We start from the raw sequence: 6,000 nt of genomic DNA, 5'->3' as shown, positions 1-6,000 counted from the left end.
TCTCTATGTGTAGGGCTTTTTCACCGCTGTGAGTCAGACCTTCCTTCCAGACCAGTGTGTAAGTGAGGGAGAGGTCTCCCAATTTAAGCAGTTAAAACAGTTTAAACTGCTTGGTGTGTGTGTGTGTGTGTGCACACCTGCATGCGTGCATGTGTATGTGTGGACGCCAAGCACATTCTCAAAATAACAGAATGCATCAGTGAGAAAGATAAATATGATTGTGTCAAAATTTGGAGGCGATTCTCTTTGTAGGAACAAACTTGTGCCTAAGCTCTGCGTTTGTGATGCAGAGAGGCCTCTGTTCTAAAATAACAAATCCATGGCCACAGCTGCTGTAGAGTTTAATAAAGATGTACTGAGCCGCAGGGTCAGTACTGTGCAGGATCGTGGAAAGATCATTTGGTATCACTCACATGCAGCTTAACCTTATGGCTACACAAACACAAATTTCTGACTCTCAGCAACTCACATGGGCCCTGTGATCTAAACACAGATCATCACTTGCAGCAAAGTAAGTTTACAGTAAGCAGCAATGCTTCAATTACAGAGCAAGTTATAGGGTAACAATTGACTTAACAATAACAAGCCTCAATTGACTTGTAGCAGTGTAATTGCATGTGTAAATAGTTGTGAGGATTAAGCAAGTACAGGGTTTTAATTGTGGACCAACCTCCAATGAGATCAAAGGTCATCATTCCAGTTATAGCACAGTTGGAGTTATCTTTTCAGCTCAATGTTTTCCCCTTTCACCTTTCCATGCTGCTAGTTCAGAAAAGCAACAACCGAAAACTGACTTTGACTCTTGCTGTTGATTACTGGTTCTAAAATTCAAGAAAATGTAAATCAAGTAAACATTTATTTTTTTCAGTGTAAATATTACACTGATTCATCACAACAACTGCCATGACTGCACTCATGAGTTAATAGCCCATGCATTCATGCAAACCTGTGATGATCCGGGACAGCGGTTTCTCTGGCAAGGCAAGCCCAATCAAGCTAGGTCTGGAACTCAGTGTGATGATGTACTGTTGTGGCTTCACAGGTTCAGTCCCCAATGGAGCACTTGTGTACCCTGCAGCAAGGCCCTCAACCTGAATTACTCCAGGGCACATCTTGTTGTGTTGCGTCATATAAAATTGCCATTGTGATTAAAACTAATGTAATTATGATCAATTCAACTTTGATGTAAATCCAAACATATGGGAACATGGACATCTTTGGCCAGGAATAGTTTTCTATGTTTTTTTTTTCCCCATTAGGATATGGTACAGATAGGGTTGCCACATTTGATTCGTGACATTTGACGCACCACTATCCATTCAGAAAAGTGTTTATTTTTGACCAGTCTGAGTTGTATGTTGTATATCGTTTTATTTTTTTTTTGCTGCTGGTTGCTTGTCTGATTTTGTTCTCTCCCCCCATTTTATAAAATTAAAAAATCAGAAGTATTAGGCGACTACCTCTAGGCTAGTAACTAGCTGAACTTTCCTAAGGTGGGGTCGGTGAAGTGAATGCACGTGCCAGACTAACAGCCTGTGCAGCAGTTGCTAGGTGATCAGGTAAACTTTCGTATTTCTGCCATCGATTAGAAAGAAGAATAGGCATATGGCCAATCGTCGCTGTTTCTTACAAATTTTTACCCGTTTAGAGACACGGGATTGGATGTCTAAATGTAAAGAGGAAAAAACAGAATAGCAGTAGAAGAATCCGGTTTTATTTGGAGGTGACATTATTTGTGTCCCGGGAAAGAATAATAATTTTATGGGGCAGTCGCTCAAAAAAAGAGAACAATCCCGAGAAAACCAAAACGTGTGGCAACCCTAGATATGGAATAGATTGGACAGAAAGGACCATCCTGGGTCCTCTTCTTTTAATTTGGCCTCAGTATAAGTAATTCCTCAGTTTTAGATATTAGAAAATGTGTAGTGTATTTTGTGATAATCTTCCTGGCAAGTCTTTATCTGGATTAACTTTTTTCAATACCGATTTCAAATCTGGTAAATGTTCATGTGTTCCATTCAGCAAACATCTGGCACACAGCTGGAAACAAGTGGGGTCATTTGTATCCTTTCAAATAGAGAATTAATGTTGACCATGCTGTGGGAACGATTTCCTTTCCGGAAGAAAGGATCTAAAAGAGATTGCAACCTTTTAGCGTGTGATTTTAGAGGTGACATTGTAAACTTCATTACATGGCACTGTTAGTTAATGCAAGCTGCACACATGGATGCACAGAGACAGGCTGTTTGGGACATGAACAGCAGCTAGCTGATCTTCAACAGACATATGAATTTCTCTTACACATTAATGGAGCACAATTATTTATCGAAACAAGTACTGGCATGTTTACACACCTCTGTGCAAACCACACAAGCAGTCCTGTCAGTGGATTTGTTTTCCAGCCCTTGTTCACTGTGGTCGGTTCCATGACACTCAGTGAAAAGAATAAGCAATTTCACAGAATCCTTGATAGGTAATCTGGCAACCTTATCATTCAGCCCTTCCCCAAATTTAACTGTCTTAACAAATCCCTGCATCTCAACTTGTGTGGCTTGTGGCTGTGACACAAAATGGCTGCCGTGTAACATCCGGGTGGTTGCTTTTATTCCCCAAATGCCTCACTTGCATTGAAGACTTTCCTTGCTTCATGGTCAAGCACTTTAAGATCCTAATATGAAAGATGGTATAGACTTATGCATGGATTTGATTAAGTCCACTCTAGCACAGGCAGAATGAAGCTAATTGCACCTCACCACTGCAAGCTTTCTGTTGCAGTCAGCTGGTAAGAAAAACTCAATAAAAACTCTAGATTGCCCATAGGTATAAGTGTATGAGTGAATGATGTGCACACCCTGCGATGGGCTGGGGGGCTTTTTCAGGGTGTATTCCTGCCTCTTGCCCAATGCATGCTGAGATAGGCTCCAGTCTCCCTTTGACACTGCCCAGAAATCCATCCATCCAAACATTAACTGACACCAGGCTGATAATTTGTTCAGGTCAGTGAGACTTTGATAACATGACAGCTTCACCCATTCAGAGGCAGATTAATTTAGTCCATTGGCAATGCATTTTACAGAATGTAAGGTGCAGTGAGGGGTCAAGTGAGATAAGAGGCCAAAACATGTACAGTAGAGCGCTTTGTGGGATATTATGACCGACCATGTTTTAGGGTGCAAAGATTCCATTTCCTGATTTATGATTGTTTAGTCTCACGGTTCTAAGACCTCGAAAAGCATTTTAAGACTTCCAATTTTATGTGCAACAGAGAGCTGAAACGGCATCTCCCTTGAATATTTTTTGTTTTCAGTTGCGATATTTTTGCAGCTGCAAAGCTGATATTTTCCTGAGAACTACACCACTGTTTTCCAGAGAAATTATCTGATCCATGAGCAAAGTGATCCAGCGCAAAGTCATTACTGGCAATCATGCACCTCGATGAAGGTCGAATTATCATTTCTTCCAAAGAATATAAAACATAGTATTCGCTTGGATATGTTGTGTTAATTTATTCGATTTAGTAAGAAGCGATTAAATCTTTAAAAAAATATTTCTCACTGATTATAAGCACCTGAGCATGTCATTGTGTTGCTTCACTGCAGTCAGCACAAATTTGAAGCCAACACACGAAAGCAATCGTAAACAGAACAAAACCATAATTGAGCACTCATTTTAACTAAAACATTGTTTTTTAATCTGTTACTCTCAAACTGGTCTTTTTCAACAACAGGACTTCATAGTTACTCATACTCTCAACAGAAAGCATTCACATTTTACATAGTGATTGAATGCTTAAAATGTGTAGTTCCTTGTGTACTTTTGGTCAGTTATGTCACAAAATGATACCAAAAACGGGTTTGTATGTAGTGTGCAACAAAGAAACGGACAATAATTCCTCCAGAGAAATGTTAAGTAAACAATGGACATTCTATCGACATTTAGCAGTTAGCATGTTTTTAGAATTGCATTATTATTAATTTGGTTCACTGGACACTTGCCGTGAAAAGGACACTGACAATACCATATTTCGTGTAGTATATGGATTTCCAAAATGCAGAGAATGCAAAGTTCCCCCACATTTGTTTCGCCACCCACACATTACAAAATAAGGAACTGTTGACGCTAAAGCAATGGTATCTTAGGTTATACAGATAAAACTGTGAGTTTTAATACGATGTTATCATCATGATTGAAAATTGCACCATGAAAAAAAAAAAAACCTCACACCATAAACTGACTTTTGTAAGGATGACCTTCTGGGAAAAACAAATAAATATAACAAGACAATACTCAATTTTAAATGCCAATTATACCATCATAAAACCCCACCTATCTGGTTTGACAATACTACAACATGGCTTATCTTGATCACTCTTGGAGTGTTTATCAGACCAGATACTCATCATACTGGTTGGACTAACTAGAGAATTTATTCATTTTGAGTGTATCATGCCAGGCTTGGTGGCCAAATGAACTAATTTCTGAGCACCCCAGATTTATTTTCCCCCAGAGGGGGTTCTCATCTACAGTCTGGTTTCCTGTGAGACAATTTGTACTGATTTACCATTTAATGAGGGACTGACTCTTCTTGGAAGTTGCGGCTCCAGCCATAGAGCCATGGCTATTTTATTTCACATGACGGTCTTAGTTATACTGGTATACATAATGTAAATAATTCAGTCAATTGTCTCCGGAGTCCTTGTCCTGGATATGGTAAGACTGGCCTTGACCAATACCCAGCTGGATCCGGGTCAAATTCAGTTCCATTCAGTCAAATCAGGAATTCAAGATTAAATTGGTTTCATAAATTGACTGTATTGACTCGACTCAACCGATCCCAATTTACTGCGCTGTGCTCAGCAGTTGGGTAGACTATGGTGCGAAGGTCCTAAGGTTTGAACATCTGTCCCCCCATGTGGAGTGAATACATTTTTCTGAGGAGGTTGGTTCAGGTCAGGTCCAAGCTGCCTCTTTCCTCTGATGTTTTCTGTGCTTTGTGTCAGATTTTGAGGGTGATACCAGGACAAACAAGCGGTTTGATTAATTCAATTCAAAGTGAATATTAAGCTTCCTTTTAATATTATTATTATAGAGGTGGAAGGTAATTATAGTAATAGTTGTATCTGCTTAACAAAAGGAGACCGCCCAAATGTTCAGGTCAACAATTCAGGAACATTGTAGAGGGAGGCCACCATCTTATATTGCGGAGGTGTACCATTTGGCTGTTACCAGTTTGGCTTCTCAGTTCCACTTCCTGAGTCCTCCTGGAGGAGAGGCCAGGGGATGGAAACTCTGCCTCCGCAAGGAAGCCGCCATTGGCAGGAGTGTGTTGGCAAGGCGCACCAGCCTAACGATTCCCAGATGCGTTCAGCTCCGTGTCTGAAATCTGACATCTGGAGCCCATTTTCCCAGAGTGGGAGCAGAAAGCGCGCATGACGAGCAATAATTTTCATTCTCAGCAAAAGATAAAGAAATTAAGAAAGGAATCAAGGAAAAGAAAGGAATAATTTAACAGTTTAATCTTTTGCAGCAGTCCACCATTTCCTCTGTACGCCATGTCATTGCCCCTGCTGTAGAGCCAACAGGTGCTATTGTACTGAATAATGACATGCAAGTTCATCATGATTGGAAAAGTGACTTTACTTGCGGTCTGCTGAGTACGGTTAGGGACTGTGTCTCTAATGTGAACCAGCTAATAGGCTTTGTAATCTCAACATTCAGCTGCCACTGTAATTAAGAGATTACAAGAGACAAGAGGTATCTTAATAAGTTTATACAACACATAATTCCCAGATGTTCTCTTGCCTAAACATTGAAATTGCCTAAACTAAAAATGATCTTCTTTGGAAAGTCACTGTCATTCTTGGGTATCTGACCATACACATTACAGTTACTAAGCTGTCACTTTTATCCAAAGCAGTTGATTAGACTAAGCAGCGGACAATCCTCCCTGGTGCAATGTGGGGAGATGGGCCTTGCTCAAGGGCCCAATAGCTGCATTGA

Source organism: Conger conger, chromosome 17 (genome assembly GCF_963514075.1).
Source record: "Conger conger chromosome 17, fConCon1.1, whole genome shotgun sequence".
Lineage (NCBI taxonomy): Eukaryota > Metazoa > Chordata > Actinopteri > Anguilliformes > Congridae > Conger > Conger conger.
The sequence above is the reverse complement of the archived record's forward strand: the minus strand, read 5'-3'. Positions refer to the sequence as shown.